General features: G+C 47.1%; 1 long non-coding RNA gene across 1 annotated transcript; it reads right to left on the bottom strand.

Moving 5' to 3' along the window:
• Positions 1-2,292: 2,292 nt before the first annotated feature.
• On the bottom strand, positions 2,293-3,926 carry LOC148847492 (uncharacterized). The gene is made up of 3 exons (XR_016101499.1): positions 3,100-3,926; positions 2,626-2,696; positions 2,293-2,534 (listed from the first exon to the last, which is right to left on the bottom strand). It is a non-coding gene; the product is annotated as an uncharacterized LOC148847492 (long non-coding RNA).
• Between the last annotated feature and the right edge of the window lie 8,492 nt (positions 3,927-12,418).

The following is a 12,418-nucleotide window of genomic DNA, read 5'->3' as shown; positions in this document are numbered from 1 at the left end:
GGACTAGATAGAGATGGCATCGTAAAGGAAATTTTATGTTGGGGATCACACCTACCAGGGTAGCTTCTTTAAATTATTCTATAATGTGTAAGTATTGTTACTCTATCCCTTATCAGGAAAAAAAAAAGGTGATCTATCCTTTAAGGAAGTCGTTGTATATTGCTAAAACAGAGGACAGATTATTGTTCTCTTGTATGATTTATATTCTTGAGATAATAAAGCTCTTTTGATCCCATTAATAGTATTAAAAATATATATTAGAAAACATCTGTCAGTCAAAATATGCACTTTCAAATTTCAAATTAGTGAAAAACAGGATCAACAATTGTTTTCACCATATTTAACCACAATAACTTCAGTTCAATAAGCATTTCTTTTGTTTTTTTTTTTTTTGGTTAAACAATGAATTTAATTAGAAAGAGGACATAGGGAATTAGGGATCAGACCCTTGGAAATAAGGCAGACATTCAACTTGCATCGTTAAAGATAAACTACAAACCCCAGCAGAGCAAAAAACCAGCAACCATAAAAATGTAAGACTACCCAACACCCCAAAGAAGCAGGCCAAATACAAAATCAACATGTTCTCAAGAGACAGAACTAACTACATAAGAGGAGATTCTAAATTACCAGGTACCTAATTGTGCACACAGTTGAGGACCTGAGTAAGATTCTAGAAGATAAGCAAAAAGCTTAACGAGGGTGTGTGTATGTCTGTGTGTGTGTGTCTCTGCTAAGAAAAGACTTATTAATATAGGTATTATTTTATCTTTACTTTCCTTTACTACCTTTTAAATAAATAACCATGTTAGTTTAAACCAGTGAGTTGGGATTTTGAATAGAAAACTCAAAAACAGAAAATATATAATGTCTTTGGGTTACAGTAATGCCAGAGTTTCTATTTTCTAAATAGTATTTTTTATTGTTTGTTGTCTAATAGTAATTATTTAATTAAAATATATAAAAGTTACTGTATTCGGAAGTTGGAATAGAACTTAACATTAATTGGTTGTTCCATTAAAAATGGATTTAGAATCATTAGTTACTAAATCTGAAATTGAACTTATTCACAATTCCAGCACCCAGTCAAAAGAAACCAGAGTCTAGTCAGGCCTCTTCAATACAATTCTGTACTTAACCTGAAAAGCAGAGCTCTATTTTGGACCCAGAACCTAGTAAACAAAGATGGCTATGCTGGACCTCAAGTAAATGGGAACCAAATGTCACACCTACAGAATAGGTGCCAACTAGACATGTACTATTAAGCTGAGAACTGAGAGATCAAATCAGCCCCCCACATTGTCCCACAGCACATCCCCACCGTGTATTGGGAATATCTCCCGATGATAAATATAAAAAATGATGATGTCATCATCGGGAGATGTTCCCAATACACGACGGGGATGTGCTATGGGACGTTGTGGGGGGCTGATTTGAACTCGAGAACCGATACCATATTATACCAAAGAGCCCAGCCAACCTAACCCAGTGTACAGATCACAATTAATTCAACCCATTGAATTATCAAGCTGAGCATCTGGGCATTCAACCAAATAAATAATCCAGCCTACCCTAGATTAGATTAAATCTGAATCCAACCCAAAATCAAATAGCATCTCACCTTGCACAACTATGAGTTCAAGCTGGGTAATCCGCCTCACCTAAAATGGTTTGAATGAGGTTATAAGGATAGGGTCAGGATCAGCTCACAACCAGCCCGAACATGGTAAAACAACAGAAATAAAAGCCTAGATCCCAGACACCCTTCCCTTTCAGTTCTACTTTTATTCTATTCGTTCTCTTATAAACCTATCCCAAAACTTAGGCAGAGCTAGAGCTTTTCCCACCATGGCCATTGTTTGTTTTCATAAGTCATAACCATTTCCATTTTGATTTCACATTTAAAGTAGGCATATTTGGTATCATTTATTTATTAAGAAAATATTGAGTTTTGCACTTCATTAAGTTAGGCAAGCATGCATAAAAAGCATGAGCTTGGTTAGTCCACATGGATCCACCAGGAAAAAAAAATAGATTCCTCTGTATGGAGACATCCCCAAATTTTTCCACGATGACAAGTTGGCATTTTTGAGATGAGGTCAGTAACATGATCTTGGTTAATCCACATTACAAATTCCAGGTAATTGATTTCTAAGTCACAGCAGCTGTGCTAGAATAAACCAAGATAAAATCATCCACAATAAAAAGGTAAGAGAAATGGTAAATTGCATGGATACCAATATTTCACCATTATGTACCCCCCCCCCAAAAAAAAAACCAAAAAACAAAATAAAAGCATAATATCAATTTCATGTCACAGAGAAAGTATATTGCATCATACCACCAATATTGCGTTTACTGTCCAACCATTATGTGAAAGACAAAAAAGCAGGTCCGAAAGAAAAGGAAATTACTTCAAAAAAGGGGGAAAAACAGCTGTAAGTTGTAACAAGAGAGCCCATCTCTTGCACCTCAATGTGGATATAATCATATGCTTGTCAGCTTATTCGAGAGAGAAAGTATGATGACCCTCCCTGATCAAGCAATAAGCTAGGGAATTAGATATGAGCTTCACTTTATCTTTATCACCGCATGTTTTACCCAATTCAAAACTTTGGGTTTTACCTTGGTGGCTGCAGGTATCCATTCTCTCCTCCATGCTTAACATGACACCAAATGCTTTCTTGTTAAAACGTCTGTTGTTAATTTAAACAACACTTGTAAACGAAAAGAGGAGCTTAGAACAAATTGAATTAGTGAAGAAAGACAACATGACATATTAAATATAATCTCGAATTTAATTATATAAATGACCTCACTACTTCAACTAATGCGAAATGATTTTTACAATAGAAATGAAGGAACTTGCATAGACTTGATTGCAATCCAACCCAATAAAAGAATTTTATCAATCTTAAGAAAAATTAAAAGATTGTAAATCTGTATGGCATGTCTATATCACTGCTCGCTCATATGTAACAAAGGGAAAATGAACCTGGATAAACTCTGATGAAAGCATATTCGTTCCCCAAAATCAAGATTGAGAAAGAAGAAACAAAATTCTCAATTAGAAACAAGGTAAAAGAATAAGAAACTAACAGGATCTTCAATCAAGAAAACCTGTTTTCCGCCACACGGCATTTCGAACCTGACGCAGATCTCTTCCCTTCAATGTTCTTCCAGCTCCTTCAAGAACCGAAAATGTAGTCATCGGCGAACGAGCAGAACCCCTAGCGACAATCTCATGCGGCGGCAGCATTTCATCCTCTCCCTCGTCATCTTCAACTTCGAACAAAGTCCGGATTCTTGAGCCCCCCGCCCCCTTCGGCAGCACTGGCACGTTAACTGGAGCCGACTGGTGGTACTTCCCGTTAGGCACCGACTGAGAGTACTCTCTCTCCTGAGGAATTTGAGGAGGCTTCGGAATCGCCGGAATCATCCGCGAAGACGAGGAGGACGGCGACGGAGTCGAAGAAGATGAAGAAGAAAATGAAGCCTTCCGATACAAGACAGGCCGGTCCCCTACTGGTGGCTTCGTCTCGTCTTCAGGCAATGCCGCGAGAATGCCAAAACTATCCGGTCGCGGGAAACCCATCGACTGGTGATTCCGGCGAACCGTAGAGGGTGAACTCTTCGGCTGACGTTTCGATTCGGAGAAATCTCCGGTCCAAAACACTTCATCTTCGTTAAGCTCGTCACCCGCGCCGGTTACGCCACTACCGCCATTCGCTTCTGTAGACGGAGGCTGCGAGAAGATACCGAGGAACCGCTCCGACGAGGGAGACTTACGGTGACGGAAAGCGGAGCCGCCGTTAGTTTCCATGTTGTATAGGGTTTACTGAGACGAAGAATTTCGTCAGTATCTGGCGTCCATGAGAGTCAACACAGCGTCTTCTCGCCAGAGAGAGAGAGGATCAGAGGAATGTGGGAGCGGTTGCTTTCTGCTTCGCGCTTTATAGAGAGAGAGTGGGTGGGGAAAGTGGGGAGGATGGTGCGACGTGGCGGGAGATTACGGATAGAAGGGATGTAATGATGTTGAGGTGGGACCCACAATCCGAGAAAATAGATACGTCGGCACGATACAGTTGAGGGCGACTGATTGGACCCCCACCTGAGATCGATGGAGACTCCACGCGACTCCCTCATGCAGATTATCTCCGGGAGATAGTACGATGAGGCATCCTCATCGAAACGGCAATCCGGCGATTCTCAAGATGCCACGTGTACTTTTAAGTTCGGATCCACCACCGCAATAAGATAAAGCTTTAAACCGAAAGGCAGATGAGTTTGGATATGGATTCGGTCTGGATAACGCTTCATTTGTAAGCAAATGTCCGGATCCACTGTACCGAAAGAGTCAAAAATACCCGACCAAATCTTAAACGTAATAGGCAAGCGGGTGTTATTTATCAAAATTTATGGGTGGGTTTTGATTGGTTAAAACTCTTCTCGTATCATATCTTTTTCGCATGATAGGAATTTGCGTTACGCAAGGTCACAATTTAGTACTTTGGGTTTAGGGTACCTCGGGTTCTCATGCCTGGGTCGGATCCTGGCTGATACGGGTCGAATTACCACTGTGTTATTGGCCCTTCTGACAGTTTGGTTGGTTGTTGACGGACCTGGACCTGCAAATTTATTGCAAATGGATTCCAGTAATGCAATGAATCCAAAATGCAGTTGTCATTGAAGCCATGAAAACAGAGGAATTGAGAACATTTGGATCTGGGCTGTGATTGGCCCAGTGAGAGGTCCATTTATTAAGGCCCCGTTGTTTGTTTGCATACAATTCCATTTGCACTCGTATATGCACGAGAATAATGTAAATTTCATTCACTTTTACTTATAAAATGCAATTGGCGAATCGTTGTGGGTTGCATTTGGATTTTTATATTTGCGTTAAGATTGGGTTTAAAAATTTAGGCTTTTTGTGTTCTGAGTTGGGCTTAGGAACCTTTGGGTATGCTTGAAGGAAGATTTGGCCCGATCTTGTAATTACGCAATATGTGGAAAAGGCAATAGTTCGGCACAACAATGCGCCAAAGACACGAAGGAACCATCGATCTGAACTACCTACCAGTAGTCCAAATTCACCACTGGGAACCCGAACTCTCCCTTGGGCCCAGAGCCAAACCCAAACTGGCCTGCCCTATGGCAGTTCGGAGCACACCTCCGAACTGGCTTGCCTTATAGTAATTCGAGACGCACCTCACCGAACTGGTCTGCCCTATGGCAGTTCGGGACATGCCGCTCCGAACTGGCCTGCCCTATGGCAGTTCAGGACATACCTCCAAACTCAAGACTTCACCTCGCTCGCCACTCCAGCACTTCGCCTCCAGGACGCCAAACTGAACAAACCGTACCATGCCTGACACCGAGGAAGTTCGTATCCAGGGGCGGCGCGCCTAACTGACTTGGGATCTTACGCTTGACAGCCGCACTTCAAACGGCCACCTACCACCGCCACCTGACACCGCCATCTCCAGTTACAGAGACGGCTCCAACAAGGAGTAGTGGCGGTTCTATCCCAGCAGAAAGGATGACACCTGAATTGGCAGAAACACAGAAGGAATCATACCCGACTTGACAGAGGCCTCGGAGTGAGTGCGTGAAGTGGTTATAAAAGGCTCCCTACCCCCAACAACAAGGTAGGTGAACTTTGCGCCATCTGGTCTTTACCTTGCCTTTAAGAGAATACTAACTTGAGCTTCGGAGTTATCTCACCGGGTTCCCCCCAGAGTTCCCTCATCTTCTCCGTTTCAGGCTCCTCGTTGCTCCAGTTAGAGGCAAGATCATTGACAGCTAGGACCGGCCGGATTGCGCACCATCAATTGGCGCCGTCTGTGGGATCGCTTCTAAAAGCCTCCCTCTAAATCTCTCTTACCTCTCTTACCTACTCTTCTTCCAAAAAACTCCAACACCCATGGCTTCCTCCAACAATGCCGGACGTGGCACAGAAACGACCACCACCGAGTAACAACTCCAAGTTCCCGTGGTGTGCATCGGGTAGTTTACCATCCCTCTTTCAGTGGATGGGATCCCTAGCTTGAATGTGCCACAAGCAGTGGCGCCCCTGAACCTTCCTGCCTTGAACGCCCCTCTTCCACTCCCTATCGAAACAACCTTCACTGAACCAACTGTTGTCCCAATGGCGACCCGCTAGAACCAGCTGGACGACCTAATGCAATGCATGCGGGCAATGCAAGCCCAAATGCAACAATTCCAGCAACATCAACTCTAGCAGCACCAGGTACTACACCACCTCTCCCAACACCATTATCAACAACAGTTCCCTCAGCTACCCCTAAATCAGTCACTGCTTCCCCCCCGGCACCATGTTCTAAAGCCGGTTAAGGCCTCCCCTCAAGGTGGATGCCCTCACCGAGGAGAAGCTTCCCAACTCCAGAACCCCCCTAATAGTCAAGCCTCATCCCCGAGCCGAAAGCAAAGAAAAATTACCCCCGCCTCACAACTTGCAGGTGGGTCGGGAACCTCACCCACAAAGTCAGCACCTCGGCGCTCCAAGGTTGAGTTCCCACTCACGGAGAACCGGTTCAGTGCCCTAGCAGTAGACCAACATTCCGGGCCCATCGAGCTCGGCAACACGGAGGCCAACAGCGCCAGCACCAGGCCCGCTCAATGAAGGCGCCGACGAAGTCGCCGAACTACCACCCGTGTCCTGCCCGAGCTCAGAGGAAAGGAAGAGACGAGCTCGGACGAGGTAAAAGTTGTCCCGATCCTCTCAGTTCCTTTCCCCCTCGCATCAGAACTCCTGGCAGTCCCCATGCCCAGGGACTTCAAGCTTCCATCTTTGGACAAGTATGATGGGTCCTTTGACCCCAACGACCACGCCGATGCTTTCCAGTCACAAATGCACCTCGCTAGGGCCAGCGAGTCATGCATGTGCGTGGCCTTCACCACCACCTTCAGGGGGGTGGCCTTCACCTGGTACCAGAACCTAGCCCCCAAGTCAATAAGAAGTTGGGCCCAGTTCGTATAAATCTTCACCGCACACTTCGTTACCAGCAAGTGGTGCCCTAGAACTGAGGAAAGCATCTTCGGGGTAGTCTAGAGGGAAGGAGAATCCATCCGGGGCTACATCAAGTGGTTCAATGAAGCATGCTTGTAGATACCGCGTTTAGACCCCGTAGTACAGCTCGCGGCGGCCAAGAGAGGGGTAACGCACAAGGAGTTCAAATGGCACATGGTGGCTAACCAGCCTGAGACCGTGGCCGATTTCCTCAAGCTCGTGGACAAGTTCATGAGAACAGAGAAAGAAATCAACCAAAGAACCGAAGGCGGGGTCGAGAAAAGAAAAATGGAATGTGAGCCTCCAATCCAGGCGACAGAAGAAACCAGGCCCGAGAGGCGAAGCCAAGCCAACCGTCCCGAGCTCCCTTAGCAGTTCGGACGAATTACACACTGTTGAACACAAGGCGGACTGAGATCTTGATGACGATCAAGAACGCCCCCTACGTGAAGTGGCCACCTCGCCTAAAGAGTAATCCAAACGAGAGAAATAAAAATCTATAATGTAGTTTTCATAGAGATCACGGTCATAGTACCGAACAATGTAATAATCTCCGGGACGAGATAGAGGGACTCATCCGTCGCGGATACTTGAGAAATTTTGTACAACATAATGACAATAATAATAAGGCAAGTCGGCAAGGGGAGCACAGAAAGGATGTCCCTGAATCCAGCAGCAAACCGGCAGAAGCCTTGTAGTGACCTCCTCCAGAAGAAAGGCCAGTTCAGGGAACCATCCATGTGATAGTGGGTGGTTCGGTGGTAGCAGGGTGCACTTCGGCAGCAGCACGGACGTCAGTTCACGAGGCAGCCCGAGAAGAACAGAACCCTCCAAAGAGGCTGAAGACGAAAGAACCTGTCTTTTTCACGGAAGACGACGTGCGAGGTGTCCACTATCCCCACGATGACGTGCTCGTCATAAAACTAAGGATCAACGATTTCGAAGTCCGGCGCATACTTGTGGACTCAGGCAGTTCGGCAGACATCCTCTTCAAATCGGCGTTTGTCCAACTACAGTTGCAGAGAAGCAAGTTGAAGCCCGCAAACACTCCTCTGGTGGGCTTCAACGGAGAGGAAGTCAGGCCCTGGGGAAGATTACAGTACCTGTGGAAGTCGGCACATGGCCTTGCACGGTCAGACTCAACCACGATTTCTTGGTGATCGCGACCCCCTCCCCATACAATGCCATAATAGGGCGGCCAATTACGCATATTCTGCGGGCAGTGGTCTCCACCTACTATTTGGCAATGAAGTTCCCCACGGACTTCGGTGTGGGGGTAGCGCGGAGCGACCAGCTTGAGTCCCCAAATGTTATGTTGTCGCCCTGAAGGGAAAAACCAAGGCAGCCGATGAACTCAAACTGTAGCGGCCTACGGAGCAGGGCGAGGAACGAGCTTCGCCCACGGAGGAAACGGTCGTGATCCCGACCTCGACTACAGATCCGGCTCGAATGTTACAGATCAGTACCTCCGTCAAAGAGCCTCTACGAACCGAACTTGTGAGTTTCTTTCTTCAAAATTTAGATATTTTTGCATGGTCCGCGGCCGATATGCCTGGTATTGACCCTGGCCTTATAACTCACAAACTTAACACTGACCTTGTAGTCAGACCCATTAGACAGAAGAAACGCAACTTAGCCTCGGAGCACTGGAGGGCAGTCGATGAGGAGGTCGAAAAGCTCCTCGTAGCGGGCTTCATAAAGGAAGTTCATTACTCGAGCTGGGTAGCCAACCCAGTGCTGGTGAAAAAAGCAAACAGCAAGTGGCGCATGTGCGTCGACTACACCGACCTGAACCGAGCTTGCCCAAAAGATTGCTTCCCCCTCCCCCAAATTGACTGTCTAGTGGACGTGACCTCGGGACATGAGCTGCTAAGCATCTTGGACGCCTACTCAGGCTACAACCAAATCAAGATGGACCAGTTTGATGAGGAAAAAACCAGCTTCATAACCGAGTTCGGCCTGTACTATTACAAGGTCATGCCCTTCGGACTAAAGAATGTTGGGGCGACCTTCCAAAGACTTGTAAATAAGCTTTTTCGGCCCTTAATTGGCACGAAAATAGAATGTTATGTAGATGACATGGTCGTCAAGATGCAGTTTTCACAGGAATTAATAAAAGACTTAGATTCTGTCTTCCAAATTCTGCGCCAATATAGCATGAAACTGAACCCAAGCAAGTGTGTCTTCGGTGTCATCTCAGGTAAGTTCCTAGGGTACATTGTCAACCGGCGCGATATCGAGGCCAACCCGGACAAGATAAAGGCCATCCTAGATATGAGACCACCCCAAAAAGTAAAAGAGGTTCAAAGGCTAAACAGCCGCATAGCCGTCCTTACCCGCTTCATGTCCAAATCGGCAGACCGCTGTCTGCCTTTCTTTAAGGCAATCAAAGGCAAAGGGTTCGAATGGACCCGAGATTGCCAAATCACGTTCAATGAGCTAAAGACCTACTTCGCCACTGTGCCAACCTTAGTCATGCCCGAGGAGGGCGAGGTCTTAGAACCATACCTCTCAGCGAGAGACGAGGTGGTCAGTTTGGTAATAATAAAAGAAGTAGATCGGGTCCAACGACCCGTCTATTATGTTAGTAAAATTCTATAGGGAGCAGAGGCGAGATACCCGTAGATAGAAAAGCTAGTGTACGCAGTGGTAATTGCAGCTCGGAAACTCCGCCCATATTTCTAGGCTCACACCGTCATCGTCTTGACTGACAAACCTCTGAGACAAATCTTACTCAAGCCTGAGGTTTTCGGTCGGCTGACAAAGTGGGTCATCGAGCTCAGCGAGTATAGTATAAGCCATGGACTGCCATTAAGGCCCAAGCCTTGTCAGATTTTATCGCCGAGTGCACATTCAATCTCGAAACCCCTAGTCCGGTTGAGCTCGAGATCCCCAATTCGGGTGAACTCGAAGCTTCCAAACTAATAGAGTTTGAACCCCGTGAAGTAATAGCCAGTGTGGTATCTCTCCGGGTTAGGCCAAGCGTGAACTGGGATGAAGAGCCATGGATCCTTCACGTAGATGGCTCCTCGAACCAGCAGGGTAGCATGGCTGGAATAGTCCTACGCGGCCCGGGTGGCACAAAATTGGAATACGCACTACGCTTTGAGTTCGCGGCATCCAACAACGAGACAGAGTACGAGGCACTGATAGCCAGGTAGAGTACGTGTCATCTGCAATGATTCCCAACTCGTGGTCTACCAGGTTACGGGCGAGTACGAAGCACGCGAGCTCTCTATGATCACATACTTGGTGAAAGTAAAAGAGGCTCTGCTTAGCTTCCAGTCACACTTCATCATGCAAATCCCGAGGTCAGAGAACACTGAGGCCGACGTCCTGTCCCGGTTAACCAGCACAAGTCACAACACTATGAGAACCATGTACATAGAGGACTTACCTCGGCCTAGCATTCTCGGGGGGGCAGAGGAGGTCGCTCCCGTCCTTGAAGCAAAGCCAAGCTGGATCGACCCACTCGTGAGCTTCTTGCTAGATGGAACCCTCCCTGCGGACCACAATGCAGCCAAGAGGGTGCAGCGCTAGGCTGCCAAATACATCATAATAGACGAACGGTTGTACCGACGGTCCTACACGCTCCCCTACTTGCGTTGATTGCGACCTGCCGAAGTCGAGCTTGTACTCCACGACACTCATGAAGGTCTGTGCGGCGGACACCTGGGGGGCAGAGCCCTTGCCCAAAAAGCACTTCGACAAGGATACTACTGGCCAACGATGAAGACAGAAGCTATCGAGTTCGTCAGAAAATGTGACAAGTGTTAGAAGCATGCCAACATCCACCATCAACCTGCTTTCGACCTTAAATACCTCACCAGCCCATGGCCCTTCGCGCAATGGGGCATCGACCTCCTGGGGCCATTCCTGCCAGTAACCGGTGGGAGAAAGTTCCTAGTGGTGGCAGTAGATTACTTCATAAAATGGATAGAAGCTGAAACTCTGGCAACAGTTACAGCCCAAAACATACAAAACTTCTTTTGGAAGAGCATAGTATGTCGCTTCGGGCTACTTCGGGTACTGATCTCCGACAACGGCAAACAGTTCAAGGATATCAAGTTCCAAGAATGGTGTCAGAATATGGGAATTCGTCAGAACTTCACATCAGTCGCACACCCGCAGGCAAACAGTCAGACAGAAGTAACTTACAAAGCCATCCTGCGCGGACTGAAAGCACGACTAGACCGAGCTAAAGGGTTGTGGGCGGATGAGCTACCAAGTGTTTTATGGGCTCACCGGACTACAGAAAAAACCGCCACAGGAGAGACCCTCTTTAACCTCACCTACGGCACTGAAGCGGTAATCCCAGCGGAAATCGAAATACCTACACTGTGACTATAAGCATATGACGATCAGACAAACGGAGACGAGTTGCGTACCAACCTCGACCTACTGGACAAGGTAAGAGACCTCGCGCACATCCGGATAGTGGCCTACCAGCAGCAAGTAGCTCGGTACTACAACGCTAGAGTAAAGAAGCGAAGCTTCCGAGTCGGCGACCTGGTTCTCCGTAAGATTATGGTGCCCGAACCCGGTGTGGGCAAACTTGGACCAAATTGGGAAGGGCCCTACAGAGTAAAAAGAGTGCTCGATGGGGCATACGAGCTCGAAACCTTAGAGGGCAAACAAGTACCCCGAGCGTGGAACATCGCCAACTTAAGGCGATACTACCTATAGTCCGCCAAGCAAAGTGAACGAAATCGCTACAAGAGCGTAAGGGCCAGGATGCCGAGCTAACGGAGGAACCTCGACATAGGCAAGCAAAGAAAAGTCAGCCAAAAGACTCAGGCAAAGCGAAGACTAAGTATCAAACTCTGAAACAGGTCACGCGAGTGCAAAAACCCGGGCAAGAAATGGATCGGGCATATTGTCAGTTCGGAAAATATGCCAGTTCGGGAAAAAGAACAACCAACACTTCACCAAAAGAAAGTCCATTCCATTGCAAGATAAGGAAGAGTACATTTGAAAAAAAAATTCACAAGCCCGGAACTACTTCTTCCTCATTTGAAGGCACTTCAACGACACCCGAAGGCCCTGCCTCGCCCTCAGAATCCGGCCCGCCATCAGCAACATTGGCCATCTTTGATGCCTTGGGAAAAGATCTGCGTTTTCTCCCTTATGTCCTCCTGAAGGTATTTGACCTGATACTATAGATCCAGCCTCAGGTCCGCCATATGCTTCACAATCACCCCCATGGCCTCGACATCCCTCTGAGACCTCGCCTGCCTGGCCATGGCAGCACGAGCAGCCGCCTCAGTAGCTCGGGTAGTCACCTCAGCAGCTCGAAGGGCCTCTTCGGCAGCTTGCGCCTGCCTCGAGCTCCTCTCCACCTGGGCCGCTAAGGCGTGAATAGAAGAGTTCACCTACCAAAAGGAACAA

The sequence above is a fragment of the Nelumbo lutea genome, chromosome 6 (assembly GCF_056320005.1).
Source record: "Nelumbo lutea isolate HS-2025 chromosome 6, American lotus-T2T, whole genome shotgun sequence".
NCBI classification, from domain to species: Eukaryota; Viridiplantae; Streptophyta; class Magnoliopsida; order Proteales; family Nelumbonaceae; genus Nelumbo; species Nelumbo lutea.
This window is presented reverse-complemented; position numbering and strand designations above follow the sequence as displayed.